Source organism: Microcaecilia unicolor, chromosome 2, assembly GCF_901765095.1.
Source record: "Microcaecilia unicolor chromosome 2, aMicUni1.1, whole genome shotgun sequence".
NCBI classification, from domain to species: Eukaryota; Metazoa; Chordata; class Amphibia; order Gymnophiona; family Siphonopidae; genus Microcaecilia; species Microcaecilia unicolor.
The window spans coordinates 616,288,867-616,307,994 of record NC_044032.1 but is presented as its reverse complement, the minus strand read 5'-3'; the positions used below and the strand labels follow the sequence as shown (position 1 = coordinate 616,307,994).

Here is a 19,128-nt window from a genome sequence, read left to right as displayed (position 1 = left end):
AGCATTACAAAGGTTTGCTGTATTTTGCATGTGCATTTTTATTTGTTACCACCAATGAATTTAGGTATTTATAACAATATAAGCTTAATTCACCTCAGGGTTTGACCACCATAAGCACTCAAAGTCCATTTTGTCCACAGACCTGTCCATATGTGCCTAGTAGCCCAAATACACAACTGCCTTTTAATCACTTCTATTAACTCTCAAAGTTCACTATTATTACTACATACTTCAGTGCCACTAGGGAAAGAATTTTGACATACAAAACTATTTTGCTAAAAGTAATAGGCATCGTGCATGTCTTTGTTTAAAAGTCAAAGAGTGAGCGTGCGTAGCATTTTTCTTTGAGCTGTGCTGCTACTCACCACCTGCGTTTTACAGGCGAGAATTTACTTCTAAGTTCTCGTAGTAGCTTTGTTGTTTTTAACTTGCTGAATTAATATTTAATTTGCCAATTAATTTTGATTTATACTTATAATTGTGCAAGAGCTATGAGTGTGGTTTAACTTTACAGAGCCTTTATAATCCACAATGCACTGCCATTTTCAGATCACATAACATAAAAGTTCTGTTAGAATGAAACCCACAGAAGCACAATTTTACATTTATTATTTTTTATTTCTAAAGCATCACCAGGTTATATTCTGGTGCAATAGCCTCTTTCCCTGACACACAAAGTACTGATCTTCTAGTTTCCATACGTTACAAGATGCACTTTATACAAATCATCGTTCAACATCCTTTTTGCCCTTCTAATTGAGAAAAGTATATATTCTTATACTCTCATATCTCTTTTGTATGGAGCATAACACATTATTCTTTGTTTCCAGGACCTACATTCTGTCGTCCCATTGAAGCTCATGAATTGATGACTGTTGATGACAATATAGAAAGCAAATGGGTATGTGCTATTTTATGGGTTGACACATATATGATTATTATTCATATTTATTCTCAGCTTAATTTCTATTTATGAGTACACTGTTTATATAAAGATTTCATACAAAAAATGTTTTATATCTGCATTGGCATATACAAGGATACTGTTTTAATGTTTTTTTTAGATTAATACAATTACTCAAATTCTGAATTTTATTGGACATATTTGCATGCCACATATCACAGATGATCCTATTTGTAGATTTAGGAATGCATAAGGGCAATTCCTTGGTTGTTGTTTGTCATACTTAGATTATATAAGTTATCACAATTTATATTTTGACTTTTATACATTTGGTACTCGATATTCAGCTGGCAACAATCAGCATTTTGCTGACTGCCGCTGGTGTTAAACCCAGAAATTCAATGCTGGCACCAGTATTGAATTCAGCATTGAATTTCTGGAGCCGGCTAATGCACAGCCAGTTAAATGCAATATTCAGCATTTAACCAGCTATAGATTACCACATAAAGATAGGACTGACTTTTATGCGGTCCTATTTATATGGTTAACTTACCTGGTTATCCAGTAACAGTCTGCCCAACAAGATAAACTCATTACATTAGGTATGATGTGTTACATCATATGCACACCTGATCTTGATTTATACTTGCCATTTTCAGGGCATAGACCGTAGAAGTCTGCCCAGCATGGTCTTGTTCTAAAACTTTAGAAGTTGTCATTGAAGCCCCTGAAAAGCTCCACTCCAACCCATCCAGATCTATTCAGCCACAATCAGAGCACAGACCATAGAAGCTTTGCTTCCAATTACTGTGTTGCCACCTAATCTCCACTAAACTTCTTTGGATCCATTCCTCCTAAACAGGATCCATTTGTATTTATCCCACACATTTTTGAATGCCATTACCATTTTCATCTCCACCACCTCCTGTGGCAGAGCATTTCAGGTATCTACCACCCTCTCAGTGAAAAAATACTTCCTCGTATTATTTCCGAGTCAGCCTCCCTTCAGCCTCAAGTCATGTCTTCTAGTTCTACCACATTGCCGTCTCTAGAAAAGGTTTGCTTCCGGATTAATACCTTTCAAATATATGAATGTCTGTATCATATCACCCCTGTTTCTTCTTTTCTGCAGGGTATATATGTTCAGGTCATCAAGTCTCTCCTTGTACATCTTGCTATGCAAACCCCATACAATTTTTGTCGCTTTTCTTTGAACTGCTTTCTTTTTACACCCTTAGCAAGATACAGCCACCAAAACAATACTCCAAGTGGGAACTTACCAATGACATGTACAGGGGTATCAACACCTCATTTCTTTTGATGGTTATACTTCTCTCTATGCAGCCTAGCATCCTTCTGGCCATGGATATCACCTTGTCATACTGTTTCCTCATCTTGCGATCCTCAGACAACATCACCCCAAGGTAAGAACTTAAGAATAGCCATACTAGGTCAGACCAAAGGTCCATCTAGCCCAGTATCCTGCTTCCAGCAGTGGCCAATCCAAGTTACAAGTACCTGACAGAAACCCAAACAGCAGCAACATTCCATGCTTCCAAACCCAGGGGAAGTAGTGGCTTCCCCCATGTTCATCTCAATAGCAGACTATGGACTTTTCCTCCAAAAACTTGTCCAAACCTTTTTAAACCCAGATAGGTTAACCACCATTAGCACATCCTCCAACATTGTTTTATAAGTATTTCCACAAATTTCACTGAGTGTCCCCTAGTCTCTGTACTTTTTGAATGAGTAAAAAACCCGATTTACTTCTACCTGTTCCACACCACTAAGGATTTTATAGACATCAATCATATCTCCCCCTCAGCAGGCTCTTTTCTAAGCTTTAGAGCCCCAACCTCTTTAGCCTTTCCTCGTACAGGAGGAGTTCCGTCCCCTTTATCATTTTGGTCGCTCTTCTTTTAACCTTTTCTAATTCCGCTATATCTTTTTTGAGATATGGCAACCCAAACTGAATGCAACACTCAAGGTGAGGTCGCATCATGGAGTGATACAGAGGCATTATAATATTCTTGGTCTTATTTTGCTTCCCTTTCCAAATAATTCATAGTATCCTACGAACACAAGAACATAAAAGTAGTCATACTGGGTCAGACCAATGGTCCATCTAGCCCAGTATCCTGTTAGCCAAACAGTGGCCAAGCCAGGTCACAAGTACATTGCAGAAAGCCAAACCATGGCAATACTCCATACTACAAATCCCAGGGTAAGCAATTGCTTTCCACGTCTGTCTCAATAGCAGACTGTGGACTTTTCCTCCAGGAATTTGGTCTGTCCCAGTGTGGTAATACTTAAGTACTTATTTCTCCTGCCTCACTTTCTTTCTGCTTCCCTGTGTATATTAAGGATGTGCATTCATCTGAAATTACACTCCCTAAAGAGGAACCCTCCCCCCCCTAATACTTTTTGTGTGTCCTTAATAGTGTGCACTCTTCCAAATTAACAGGTTACATTAGCTTGCTAGTGATCATATGGTATCTGACATCACAAATGCTGTTGACAAAGAATGAAGTTGAGAAAAGTAAAACTGCAAAAGAAAGCTACAATTTATATATATATATTTATTTATTTATTTTAGTACCAATTTTCAAAATGACTGCTACAACAGGCAGTGAAGAGAGGAAAAAATATGAAGAGAGCTTTTCTTTATTTTGTTCACGGCTCTGATGTATATTTTCACATTTACTAAAAGTAATCAATGAAATTTAAATGAATCATTCTTGCTGAACTGCTGAAAATACTATATTGCTTGTTTTTTGGCTTTACTCTCCACTTTTACCCCTAAGGCTCTTCCTTCTATTAAATATATTTTATCATCATTTTGGACATTAAAAACAAAAATCAAGGTGGCTTCAATAGATCCCACCATTTTGATGTGTGCGATGTCCATAAGGATTTCTTAAAAGATCAGCACTGTAGAATTTCAATTTATTTAGATGCATGTTGATAGAAATAACTAAGCAAAATAAGCATCAAACTCCAGTATCAATTCATAATGAAACAAGAAAAGAAGCATGACTTATTTACCTGCTAAATTATTTTAAATAGTTTTGTGATGGCGCTGAGTTTTTCATTTACAAAACGGCTTCTGAAGGGCTACACTTCACATTCATAATTACATGGTTCCAGCATATATATAATCTTGTATCTCACCCCAAATGCTGGTGCCCCAGGTTAAGAAAGTATAAGCTTTGCCCTAATGGCAGAGGCCAACAGATTATAAGGTCAATTATGATTTTTCCAGCAACAACATTCCCTTCATTAACTCTATCCAATGTTTACACCCAATGAAGTACTCTTAAATGTAAACAATGTACCTTCTATAAGGAATGGATCTTCTGATGTAGCAATACACTATCAACTCACCTTATGTCTTTGTCAAGACCACCTGACTATGGTTCATAGGCTGTCAAAACAAAACATAAGTAAAGCTAAAAAGTCTTTTTACATACCCCCAAAACAATATTCAACTGGTGGCAGTCAGTATTTTTTTTTTTTTTTTAATGAGTGCCACCGGCTAAATTAGCCTCGGATATTCAATGCCAAGCAATGTCTGGGCACCGGCCTTGAATATCCATCTGCCATCAGACGTGTGCCAGCTGCAGGGAGTTATGCGGGTCCCAGCTAATATTTAGCTGGGACCTGCATAAAGGAATTTATTCCTCTCCCACACACCCCCATCAATACAAGAAGGTCCCCCCCCTACATGCCCAACCCCAGCACCCACAAGTGGACCCCCACTTTAGAACCCCTCACACTACTCCCTATGTCCCAATACTCCATCTTCTCCCCCCCCCCCCCCCCCCCTCCTTGGGTCTACTTTGCCAGGCCTGATAGTCTAGTGGTCATCAGGACAGGATCAAATCTGATTTTGTTTCCTGCTCCTAGCAGCTCTGGATTAAAAATGATCACCCTGAACTCTAGCGGTAGTCTTGCGTAATACCACCAGAGGTTAGCCTTTAGTGGAAGTACCATGGAAATACTGCTAGAGTTTGTGGCAGCCATTTTTATCTCAGAGCCACTAAGGCAGGAGCATTGTCCTAGATGGATTCCAAGGAAAGAAACAGTCAACGAACAATAAGACACATAGTAGGTATACAAGTATCAGTCTAAGGGCCCCTTTTACCAAATTGTCAATGAACAATAACACACACTAAACTAGAATAATATAGACCAATCTCTTAGGGAACACAAAAAATATATCTTACAACAAAAACTCTCATGAGGCAAAACCCTGTACAAGAAGGAAAGCATTTCATTTTTTTTTTCTAAAAGCTAAACAATCTATTTGAGAGCTGAGCAAGGAATGGCACAGAACTATTGAAATAGTGGTCTTTCGCAGGTTAGACTTTCAGTAATAAGAAATGGGGGGGGGGGGGGGAATAAACAATTTCTAGGTACCAGTAGACCTATAAAGGTATTCGGAATCAAACATATGGAATAATTCAGAAACTCGGGAGTATTTTCATACAACACATGATAAATAAAAGAACAGATCTTGAATTTAATGTGTTGCCTCACTGGAAGCCAAAGCAGCTTTATATGAAATGGATAAGTAATATTTAACTGACTGGAACAGATGATTAAATGGGCACTGGTGCTCTTAACTAATTGTAACAACTGTAATGCATAATCTGGCAACCCAATATACAAGGCATTACTATAGTCCAGCCTAGAAATCAAGAGTGCTTGCAACACGGAACAAGACCAAGTTAAAGGTAGAAGACAGAAAAACTTCCACAACAGATGCATTTTTAAAAATGTGGCAGAAATAACAGCATGAACTTGATCCACACTACAAGCTGAGAATACACCTTTCCAACTCACATTTTTACTGACAATTTAATTGGAATTTCAGTCCCTTGAAAAGACAGTGAAATCTGCTAAAGATCAATATCCTTAACATTTCTCCTCTGTGACTGCAGCTACTCCAAAGAAGCTGCCCATTCACCTATAACATTTCTGAATTCCCTGTACCAGCATTCTGTAAATGTTTAATAAGCAGTTATTTTTTCAGTTGCATGAAAAGGCACAATTCTGAAAATAAGCATCCAAGGAAAGCTAAGTAGTAAATGTTTTAAAGTGCTCTTTAATGGATCCTCCTTTACAATTTGAAGAGCAACTTTTCATATCTGACATAAAATCCATAGACATAAATCACATTAGAAGGCTATTCTTTCCTGATTATCAATCTATGTCTCTTTGTGGAACATTAAAGTCACATTTGACCTTAAAACATGATGCAAAGGAAATCAAACTAGGAGGTTTTTTGTAAAAGATATAATGAACTTGTACCTTTCAAAAACTGCCTTTATGATGTATTTTGAAGGCACTTAGAAATAAACACCAAAACTGAATTCCCATTTGTAAAGCAGTATATTCAAGCCAATTGCATAGTGTCTCATACCACCTTCAAAGCAATGTGGAGACAGGGTGTGTGAGATAGGAAGGCTGGTTGAAAAGAAGGATAAAATGATGAAGACTGTAGCTAGACAAAATTTTGTTTATGAGATACCAGCATTCATGAAGGCACACAATTGGCTCTACAGCAGATAATATGCAGGACCTAAATGTATAAACACAAAATATACAAGAATAAATCCTACTGTAAACAATTATGCAAGGTGTATGAAGGCTACATGAATCTCTGTTGCATTAATCTGTGTGTTTTAAAATGGCTGAAAATACAGGTCACTTGGTTTTATTCATAGTTTGCCACAAAAAAAGATTAAGGCACCAGATTCATAACAGCTTGAAAAAAAATTGTGCATACTCTTCCCCACCTCCCCCCCCCCCCCCCCCCCCCCCAATTGCATATAAATTGAGGATTCTTGTATTGGTCTCATTAAAGTTGCACATCTGTATGACTACTGTGTTCTTACACATGCCCTACTATTCTTTGCATGTGACTGAAGTAACATTATTTTGTGCTTACTACCAGATCTGAATTTAGATGTCTCAGCAAAATTAAAACAGGAAACACTCAGATACATGCTTCAGTTCTTAACAGAAAAATTCCTTGCAGCACACCTACAAATTTTATTTAAGGTATTCTATGATTTTTGAGAGGATACATTACATCAAGATATGAAACACACAGCTAGACAACCTATTCCTGTGTCAGTAGACACCACCAATGAAACTAAACATTCTGAAACGTATTAATTTCTGATCACAAATCAATTGAAGAATTTAAACAGTGAACAACAGGACCCAAAAGATATTGTTAAAGGGAGGAATGCGTAGACAATTACAGATGATAAAAATTCTACCACTTACAAATACAAATAGTTTAGTAAATGAAGAAGCTGCTCAATCTTCTCCTAGCCAAGATCTCTGCACTTGACCTATAACCTCAGATTTAAATTCTGTTCTAAAAAAAAAAAAAAATGCCATCCAGGGAATCTTACAAAAGCTCTTGAATAAGACTTAGAAAAATGAAAGCTTACAACCACAATAGCAAACAAAAGTCAACCAATGACAATGTCTGACAGCAAACCTCAATTCTGAAGTGATATCTCTTGTCACCCAACGCCTCCAAGTATTGATTTTTCTCCACAAGGAAAAAGCCTAATCCAATGAAATAGATATAGTATCATCCTCCCAATAATAGCCATCAAGGTTTACACAGGCAGAACACTTTTCAAAGTATCTCTTCTATTTCTTCTTGTTTTAATGGACTAGCTACAATATGTGAAAGCTCTCATTTGCAGTTTGAGGTTTCTGCAGCAGATTTATCCACCTTACAAACTGATCCTGAGAACACCCACTGCAATATACATTTTCAATATAGGTTATTGGATTTAAATCAAATTTTAACATTTAGGGATTTTGCTATAATAGTGAAGCACTTAATACACTGGAATTAATAAAGGCAGACAGAGAAGCAAACATGCATATTTCATTAAAAATGTACTAAGATAATTATCTTTAATACTACTATATATATATTTTAACGTGTAAAATCATTGAGCAAGATTGTAATGCACCAGTTTTCAAACTCTTGATCACGGAATGCCAGAGATTAATGTCCAGCCCCCTTCTATCACTGCACTACTTCGAATGCACAGCTGCTCAGTGTGGAATGGGGGGAAATTGTGTTTGCATCAGAATTCTATGGCAAACTCTGCCACATGACTCTCAGGTCATAATCATGATTATGTAATTAGAGCTAGAAATAGTAGGCGTACAAGTATCAGTCTAAGGGCCCTTTTACCAAGCTGCGGCAAAAAGGGTTTTTCACACACACCGAGGCCCCCTTTTACCGCAGCTGGTAAATTGCCCCTGGTACAAAGTAAGTACACCTGAATATATGTAAACCGCTTTGAATGTAGTTGCAAAAACCTCAGAAAGGCGGTATTATCAAGTCCTACAGGAAATGGTCATGCTGCAAGTAAAGCACTTGCCGCGCAGCTATTTCTGAGGGGGGGGGGGTGGGCTCCTGAGCTAACCTAGAAGTACACTCCAGCACTACAAAAATAAACACATTTTTGTAGCGCCGGAAATGACGGCATGCTAGGAGTGGGGAGTACCACTGGACTGCTATGGTAGCCTGGTGGTACTTCCTGTATAGCTAGCACCGCTTAGTAAAAGGCGCCCTAAGTGACTGAGAGCCACACAGAACTTTAAGTTGGAAGGAGAATTAAAGAAACACAAACACAGAAACATGATGGCAGAAAAAGGCCAAATGGCTCATCCAGTCTGCTCATCCACAACATCTACTATCTCCTCCTCTTCCTAAGCTATCCCATATACCTGTCCCACACTTTCTTGAATTCAGATACAGTCCTAGTCTCCAACATCTCCACCAGGCGGCTATTTCACAACCTTTTCCATAAAATAGTATTTCCTTAGATTAATCCTGAGCCTATAATCTCATCATCTTTTTACGACCTCTCATTCCGGAGTTTTCCTTCATTTGAAAGAGACTCACCTCTTGCACATTAATACCATAGAGATATTTAAACATCTATTATATTCCCTCTCTCATGCCTTTCTTTCAGATTATCCATATTGAGGTCTATAAGTCTGCCCCCATACACTTTATTATAAAAAGAAGTCAATCCCAAATACCGAAAATGTGATAATGTAGACATAGAACTCCACAAATGTGATAAATAATGAGAAAAATATATATAAATAATTTTTTTGAGAGTTCACGGAGAGCTCAACTTCAGTGAGTCAGGCCTCCAGAAAGCGGCTCACTTGAAAGATATATACATCATGAATTGATCTCCTACAAGAACTCGCAAATAAAGCTGTGATTAGAAAAGTGCAACACAAAATTAGTGAATTTTTAAACACTTGAAAAATGGAGTTCTCCGTAAACCTTTTACATCACCAAAATCCACAAGGTGGAGGAAAAAGGTGAACCTCTTCAAAAGCTTGTATGTTGAGTGGGGTTAACATATATAACCTCATTAACTCTAGACAACACTGGAAGTGAAGAAACAAACACAAGCAGACTTATGAGCTTCTTTGCTCATATACTGTGAGTTTCAAACCTCCTAAAGAAATTTCCGTTTCAAAAGGTCTTCTTCAGGGACACCAGTGTGTAAAATGAAAATATCCTCCATCTTCAGTTTATTCAGCAGAAGCGGAAATTCCTTAAAAAGATAGACCTGCGTCAATTACATTGTTACAAATTCTGAGGACAAATAGCCTATCAGAACGTTGCATTCCATTCAATGCTGTCATTTAGTCCATGCAGTATTACTGCCTTTAATTCGAAGATCCAATATTGTTCGCGCATAGACAAAAAGGCTTCATGGTCACCCTGGAACTGCGAAGAGATCTGTTCCATTACAAACCACTGCATCTCTTCAAAAGTATTTCCATATTCCATGCAATGGCTGACCATAGGGGCCATGAAGACATGATTTTTTAGTCTACTGTGATGTTCACTTAGACGCTGTCTAATCATTCTGCTGGTGCACCCTACATAGATTTTCAAACAGGGGCACATAACCACATAAACTACGTTTGTAGACAGGCAGTTGGTTTCTTTTCTCAATTTATAAAATTTCAAGATGGCTGGATGTTGCCAAACACTCAGGGTCAAAGATATAGGACAAGCCTTACAGTATCCACAAGGTTTATGGCCTCCACTTTTAATTTTTTTCCAATTCTACTTCAGAAGTGAAAGTTGAAGATACCAGATGATTGGACAGATTCTTACCCCTAGAAAATGCAATGCAAGGATGAGATTGAAACACTTGATGTAACTGTAAGACATGCCAATGTTTACATATACTCTGGGCTATGGCAGCAGATTTCTCTGAGTGAGACAGGACACATATTTGCTTATCCTGAGGTTCTCTGTGAATGTATTTTAATAACAGTTCAGGGTTTAGCATAACGGGCCCTACGATATGCTTGTTTTACTATACGACCAGGATAGCCCTTAGCTAAAAAACGCTGTTGTTGGAATTCCTCCAGCGTGCTACAAATCCTTCTAATTCAAAGCAATTGGCCAATAGGGGCCGCTCTTTTCAGTTGGCGTGGGTGGCAGCTGTCATATTGGAGATAATTATTTCTGTCAGTGGATTTGCAATATACAGTAGTAACAAGACGATTCTGTATTCTTGATACTGTAGTATCTAAGAAAGTAATTTGATTTTTATTGTATGTGTAGGTAAACTGTAAATGATCCAAAGTATTAATCCAAATCATAAATTTATCTAATTGTTCTTCGGACGCCGTCCATATAAAAACTATGAGAGTGGTTCCTATTCGCTAATTCCTTTGAATTAGAAGGATTTGTAGCATGCTGGAGGGACCACATCCACCATTCTCCACTTCTCCAGAACCACTCCAGACTCTAAAGAAGCACTGAAAAGGAGCTGCCAGAACTTGTTATGTTATAGCACATCTTATAGCCCGCCATATACCTTATATGTTCAAGGAGGGTTACAAAACTAAGAAAACCAGATCCAATATTCTGGGAATTACAATATCAAAGCAGGTAAAACAAAACCAGAAAGTACTGAATTAAGGCACGGTTCGCGGAAACAGGAAATATTTTCAAGTTCTTTCTAAACAGAGCATAATGTGAGCAGCATCGCAAGACTAAAGGGAGTGAATTCCAAAAAGAGGCAATCTGATATGAAAGTGATGCAGAAATATGTTTAATCAATTTTAAAGCAGTGCCACTAGGAAACTGTAAAAGAAATTGATTTTGTGTCTGAGATCTATGAAGATGAGCTACTACATACATCACAAATGAGGAAGTTGCTCCTAACGATCTTGAATACAATCATGCATACTTTAAATACGTTCTTTAATTGGCAACCAATGTAATTTCAGATAATATTCTTTCACTGAATCATAGCATGTTAGGCCATAAATTAATCTGCCATATTTTGTAACTTGCAGTTGAACTAATAATGTTATAGAGCAACCAGTTAGTGCCAAATTACAATAATTCCAACAGGCCCACTGCTTTGTCTATTTTTAGTTTACCAAGCTCCTCCTGAACACAGTCTTCTGAGAATCAGTCCTGGTCTACCGCACATCCATTCCCATTAGTATTTGACTTCTGCTGTCCTACCCCAAGCCCTTTATTTGTGAAAACAGAAGTAACTGTTAAGCAGTTCAGCTTTATCCTTATCCAGAAAGGCTGAGCAATGGGAGTTGATGGGTATATACAAGAAATGAAGGCTGATAATATATTAGTAAGCAACAGAAATCTCAACAGCATAGCTACGGATCAGCTGGGTGGGCTGTGCCGCTTCTCCTTAACTCTGGAGTGAGGTCCACCCAGTCAGAAGAGTCAGCAAAGGCCTAATGCCCAACCATATTAAGGTACTACCAAAAAAAAAAAAATCAGGTGTGGCAATGCCACGAAGGAATCTGAGGAGGTCACGAGAGTGAGCAATACGGACCAGGTGAGTGTGAATAATGGGAGCTGGGGTGCAATGGGATGCTAGGAATAGTGTGAGCCACATACAATGGGGAAGGTCAGAGTACACAGCAAAAGCAGTCCAGAAAACAAGTACAAAAGGGGTCTCAAGAATGGAATCAGTGTACTTTATTAGTGACCTGACACAGGCCGTGTTTTGACATGAACCAACGCCTGCCTCAGGAATCAATTCAACCACGCAACATTGAATGATGAGTTGTTGCACAAAAGATAATAGCTCCATACATTAAAAGTCCACTCTCAAAATCGAAGAAAGAGTACCTGACGCAGAGCAGAACGCCAAGAAAAGGCGCCAAACATAGGAGTGAGTACCATGAACCCGAGAAAAAGAGGGGGAAATGAAATAACAGACAATGTGTGGGCAGAACTCATCTCTTGATTGGAAAGAAGGTACTTAAGAACTGGTAGATCCACCTATCACATTAAACATACGCAAAACCATAAAATCATATTTACAATGCCTAAAAACAGCAAAATCTACTTTAATTATTACTTGATTAAATGAAGTTACAATTGGCAAATCTTTACCCTCCATCTTTATTTTATGAGAGCTGTCAAACTTGACACTGATTTTCTTCAAGATATCCACTCACCTAATTTGAGTATAAAAAAGTGGATGTGCAAACATCTATCCAGAAAGGCCAGGCATATAAAAAAGACAAACAATACTAATCAAAAGATTGAGCAGGGCCTTGCCACAGGAAAAGTAATGGCCATTTAAAATATATGGAATATGGGCCCAGCTGCTTTTGAGGCATGGAGTAAATCATCAGCCTCATTAGTTACAGCACCAGATAGTAATAGGTCTCAAGTAGCCCATAAGCTAGTTTGACTTTTAGGATAGCCACAGTGAATATGCATGAGAAATATCTGCATATGTATGGTACATAGCAATCTTGCCTCTAATGAAACTAGTGTAACTTACATCATGTCTGACATTAGTAGTTCACTAAACATTACCACTCAAAAAAAACAGGCACAACTTGTTCAAAATAATTTTAATTACCTATGCATTAATCAAATATTTTAAATATTATGCAGTTTACAGTTTATTAAAATTTGCTATACTGCTTGGTTTTATACAAATTCACACCAATATACAATCATAAAACAATTACAGAGACAGAAAGGAACTACAATATGATGATAGGAAAGCTCACTTTCTAAAATAAATAACCAGCAAAACAGAACTATTAAAAACATAATCAACCCCCAAACCCATACCTTCTAATCTACTAAAACTACGACAGAAAATGCAGAAGCAAAATAATGAGCCTTCAATAAACATTTAAACCAAGATAAACTGCATTCTGCTCTCACAGCCTGAAGAGCATCCCATAAAACAGAACATTAAAAGCGATCCTTTTCTAGTAGACATCAACCTTGCAACATGCATAAAAGGAACAGAATAATAATGAATACGAAAAATGCAAATCCCGTATACGCATATAAGCGTATACTAGATCCATTAGAACTGAAGGAATTTTCTCAAAGTAAACTATGTGCCAGAACCATCAATTTAAACTGAATCATATACTGTACTGGCAGTCAATAATACAAATAAAGCAGAGTCACATGATTGTATTTTTGCTTCCTACCCAAAAGCTGTATTACCATATTCTGAAGACTTTATAACTTCCATAAATCGGCAGCAGAAAGACCTCATTTAAATTTATTGATTTTATTTATTTATTGTATCCCACATTTTCCCACCTATTTGCAGGCTCAGTGTGGCTTACAGAGATTTGTTATGGCTTGTACGTAACAACAGCTTATTTCATCAATGGTCATTAAAAAAAATCCACTACCCACAAAAATACAAAAAATAAAATAAACTGCGCTTCCCCCAAATATCATTTGTACTTAAGTTGTGTCCAAATCCTTGGATGGTGAAATTACTTAAATTTTCAGTAAATGAACAATTACAGAGGTTTATTGAGTCATATGATGTTTTGCATAAGTCATAGCATTGATTTAGACCAAGGCATAGTACGGAAACATCTTATTTGAGCAGATGACAACAGATTCTTTTGCTTCAGTTTGATGTCTCTGTAACATTTGATGCTATCAATCACACCATTTTACTGTTTAGATTAAGTGAATTGGGGATAACAGGTCCAGTGCTTAATTGGTTTGAACAATTTTTGGTTTCCAGTTCATATAGTGCCAAAGGTAAATCTGGCAACTCCTTTAATTGGAATCAGAGTTTTCCCGCATTCTCCTTCCTTGTTTAACATCTATTTAAGCAAATTAGGCAAATGTCTTACAGATTTGGGTATCTTTTGTCTTATCTTATGCAGATCACATTTTTCTTTTATGTCCTGCTTAAACGAAATTTTCAGATACTATTGCTAGGATACAAAGTTATATTTCAATTATAGATAACTGGGCAACTGCTCATTTTTTTAAAATTAAATAAGCAAAATCCTAAGCTTTTATGGTTTGGAGATTTGGATCATCTTCCAGAAAAGACAGTGAAATTAGATTCTTGAGAAAGTTTAACTATTAAAGATCATTCAAAGGTCTTAGGAATTGTATTAGACTCTAAATCATAATATGATAAACAAATTAATGCACTTAGTAAAAAAAAATATTTTCAGCTCAGTCAATTAAGAGCAATTAGGTTCTCATTGTCTCAAAACAGTTTCAGAGTTATAGTCCAGGCAGTATTGCCTCCTGAACTAGACTATTGTAATTCTCTTTATAACGGTCCTTCAGTTGAGTTGCAGAAATGTTTACAGTTTCTGCAGAATACAGCAGCAAGATTGATTTTTGGGTTGAATAAATTTGATAGAATTTCTCCAGTCTTGAGAGATTTACACTAGTTGATAGTTCAAAGTGGCATGGAGGAGTGGCCTAGTGGTTAGGGTGGTGGACTTTGGTCCTGGGGAACTGAGGAACTGAGTTCAATTCCCACTTCAGGCACAGGCAGCTCCTTGTGACTCTGGGCAAGTCACTTAATCCTCCATTGCCCCATGTAAGCCGCATTGAGTCTGCCATGAGTGGGAAAGCGCGGGGTACAAATGTAACAAAAAAAAAACCCAACACATATTCAGTTTTTATTAGCCTGATTCAAAAAGTCTTTTAGGGAGGAAATTCTGAGGTAGTTGGGGATTTATCGACAATATCATCTCAAGGTCGTAAGCTTTGTTTTTCAAGAACTCTATGATTGGGTTTTCCTTTGTTTATAAATATACGATATAAATTGATCCACAATAGCTTATTTTCAATTCAAGGAGCTAGATTATGAAATTCATTACTTAGGAATATTAGACAGGTGTTGTCACTTTCTAGTTTTCAGAAACTTTTAAAACCGTTTCTTTTTGATTCTTAATAATTCTGGGATGTTTGGTTTTAAATGGTTTAAAGAGAATTATAACTGATGTAACAATTTGTTAAGCAACTCTGTAGATCCCTCATCAAGAGAAGAGTTTATTTTGACGTTGTAAACTGCCAAGAAGTTCATATAGGATAATTTGAAAAGTATATAAAATATAAATAGCATAGCAATCAACAAAACGTCACTCTATGGATTATGCCATTCCAATAAAATATAATTTAAATTTGCTGCTCAGCCATGTACTTATCTTGCAAAATAAGACGATAAGTACATGGTTGGGAAGCATATTTAAAGTGAAATGAAATTATATTTAAGTGGAATCTCATTGTCTTGTAGTTATTTGATATCAATGGTTACCAGGCAGAGCACTAAATGACCTGAACATTCTAGCTTCTTCTAGAATGAGGGAGTTGCTAGTATTACCACATTGTAATCAGAGAGGGGAACTGTTTCTCTGTTTGGAAGAAAACTCCCCTGAATATAAAAAGCTTGCGTTGCACGAGAGAAAGTGTCTTTGGCTCTTTACCTCCCCAGCTTCTGACCATAACCCTAAGGGGAGAAATCTTTCAGCATCATGCTTTATCCATATAACATAGTAACATAGTAGATGACGGCAGAACAAGACCCGCATGGTCCATCCAGTCTGTCCAACAAGACAACATAGTAGATGACGGCAGAACAAGACCCGCACGGTATACCCCACACCGACCTGCACCCGTGCTCCCCAGGGCACAGACCGCACAAGTCTGCCCAGCACCATCCCCGCCTCCCAACCACCGGCTCCGGCACAGACCGTACAAGTCTGCCCAGCACTATCCCCGCCTCCCAACCACCAGCCCCGCCTCCCAACCACCGGCTCTGGCACAGACCGTATAAGTCTGCCCAGCACTATCCCTGCCTCCGAACCGCCAGTACCGCTTCCCACCACCGGCTCTGGCACAGACCGTATAAGTCTGCCCAGCACTATCCCCGCCTCCCAACCACCAGCCCCGCCTCCCGAACTTGACTAAGCTCCTGAGGATCCATTCCTTCTGCACAGATCTCAGATATAGATCTCAGATAGATCTAAGATATAGATCTCAGAGTTACACTTGCTGGTATAATACAATCAAGGAGTGATTCAGGAGTATACAGGTGACAGAGGGGCTCATTTTCAAAGCACTTAGACTTACAAAGTTCCACAGGTTACTATCAGGCTTATTTTCAAAAGTGATCGCCGGCGATCTTCCGACATAAATCGGGAGATGGCCGGCGATCTCTCAAAAGCAGCAAAATCAGTATAACCAAAAGCTATTTTGACACCATCGCCACTTTCCCGTCGCCAAGCCGGTGAAAGTTCAAGGGGGCGTGTCGGCGGCATAGCGAAGGCGGGACATGGGTGGGCATGGACATGGCTACCAGATGGCCGGCTTTCGCAGAAAATGGAAAAAAAAAAGCGGCATTAATCAGTATTTCTCCGGGTTTACTTGGTCCTTTTATTTTCACGACCAAGTCTCAAAAATCTGTCCCAACTCACCAGATGACCAAAGGAGGGAATGGGGCACAACCTCCCCATATTCCCCCAGTGGTCACCAACCCCCTCCCACACTAAAAAAAAATAAAAATAAAAACCTTTTTTTGCCAGCCTGTATGCCAGCCTCAAATGTCATACCCAGCTCCCTGACAGCAGTATGCAAGTCCCTGGAGCAGTTTTTAATGGGTGCAGTGCACTTCAGGCAGGCAGACCCAGGTCCATCTCCCCCCCACCCCCCACCTGTTACACTTGTGGTGCTAAGTGTTCAGCCCTCCAACCCCCCCCCCCAAACCCACTGTACCCACATGTAGGTGCCCCCCTTCACCCATAAGGGCTATGGTAAAGGTGTAGAGTTGTGGGGAGTGGGTTTGGGGGGGGGATTTGGGGTGCTCAGCACCCAAGGTAAGGGAGCTATGCACCTGGGAGCTATTTCTGTATTTTTTAAAAATTTTTAGAAGTGCCCCCTAGAGTGCCCGGTTGGTGTCCTGGCATGTCAGGGGGACCAGTGCACTACAAATGCTGGCTTCTCCCACAACCAAATGCCTTGGATTTCGCCGGGTTTGAGATGGCCGTCATTTTTTTCCATTATTGCTGAAAAACAAAACCGGCCATCTCAAACCCGGCGAACTCTGGCATTTGGCCGGGCTAAACCGTATTGTCGAAAAAAAAAAAAGACGACCAGCCATCTTTTTCGATAATACGGTTCCGGCCAGCTGTTACGCCGCCGCAGCCAAAATAGATCGCAAGCGACATTCGATTATGCCCCTCTATGGTACTTTATGCGTCTAAGTGCTTTGAAAATGAGCCCCAGAGCCACTTAAGCTTCTGTCCTGTTGGGTACCTGAGAAAATGGAATACTCTCTCCATCCCTTCAGAGAACTCAAGGAGAGACTGGGCTATACACATGTATTCACTAGCAAGGCAACCTGGATTCCATCTCATCTACAGGTGGTCCAGGAACATCTATTGGGCTGAAGGGAGGTTACCATCCAATATACAGAGTTTCTTGAGGAAACAACATCCCAGCTGAACCTAACTTGAAAAAAAGCTACATTTGAGTCTCAGAGGCCCCGGAGTCTTACACAAGCTTTCATCTGAACTGTAAGTGAAAACTGAAGGGAAGTATACATACCTCCTGCTACCCACTATAATAGTATTAAAAAGAGAGGAGCTTGGATTATTTTCTCTGGGCATTGGAATTTATTATAGGAAACCTCAGAGACGTCCTCCTATATAATAATTCTCACCTCCAACGTTCTGAGGCTGCCTGGAACCATGGCTTCCGCTGGAGGTGGTCTGCTACCTGGAGTAGATCACTGACATCATGAATCCAATGAAGTGCCACTGATTGGCTGCACCTCAGGTGAAGTCACCAGCCCGACGCCAAGCAACAAACCGTGACCCACACAGCAGCAAACACCGACCCGCGTGTTTCCCTACTCCTCCCCCTGCCTGGGAATCGCTGGAGACTGGCTGCCAACCTCCGGAACCACCCGCGAACAGTAACCGCCGTCAAAAACTGCCGCCGCCCTCCCTCTCCAAGTCCGGATTCGGACTGTCGGAGAGGACGAAACAACCGCGCGCCCTAACCGCCCTCAAAAAACCGCCGCCACCCTCCCTCTCATCTCAAAGTCCGGATTCGGACTGTTGGAGAGGACGAAGAGGGAGGGTGGCGAGACGGCGAGCAAGCACCTCCGGCGACTGTCCAATGTGGAGGCGGTGGGTGAGGGCTCAGGGCGGGGTCCAGTAGTGGCGAGTCGGAGGATGGGGGAGGGAAAGAGCAGCGGGTCCAATTCCAGTGCAGCCATCATCCCCGTTCACTCAAAACAAAGCAAGCAAACCTATGACATGCTGCAGGACGTTCAATAGACAGGAGTGGAAGTGAACAATGCAAGTCTAAAGTAAGCAAGGAAGCCCATTGGTTAATCTCTGATTCCACTCCCCTACGCAGCTGTCATTCGTATACATTCAAAAAAAAAGGAAACCTAGGAGCTGCTGCTTCTCATTGTTGTTTTTAAAGCTGTTTCCACTGGATAGACAGTGCCTTAAAATGTGGAGGACAAAAGGAGGGGGGGGGGGGGAAGAGACACAGACCCTGCCACTGGGAGGGAGGGGGAGGGAGGGAGGACCCTGCAACTGGGAAAGAGGGAGGGACCCTGCAACTGGGAAAAAGGGAGGAAGGGAGGGAGGGAGGGGGACCCAGCAACTGGAAGGGAGGAAGTGAGGGAGGAAGGGGGACCCTGCAACTGGGAGGGAGGAAGGGAGGAGGGGGACACCCCTGCAAATGGGAGACAGACCGGGGACGACCCTGGAACTGGGAGAGAGGGGGGACCCTGGCACATACTCTCATTCTCATACACACACTCGCACCCAGTCTCACTCTCTCTCTCTGTCACACACATACACACTCTCGCACATTCACTCTCTCTCAC

General features: G+C 39.9%; 1 protein-coding gene across 1 annotated transcript in view; it reads right to left on the bottom strand.

Annotated features, from left to right (window-relative positions):
- Positions 1–19,128, bottom strand: part of LRBA (LPS responsive beige-like anchor protein) — a 1,257,537-nt gene that overhangs the window by 671,633 nt on the left and 566,776 nt on the right.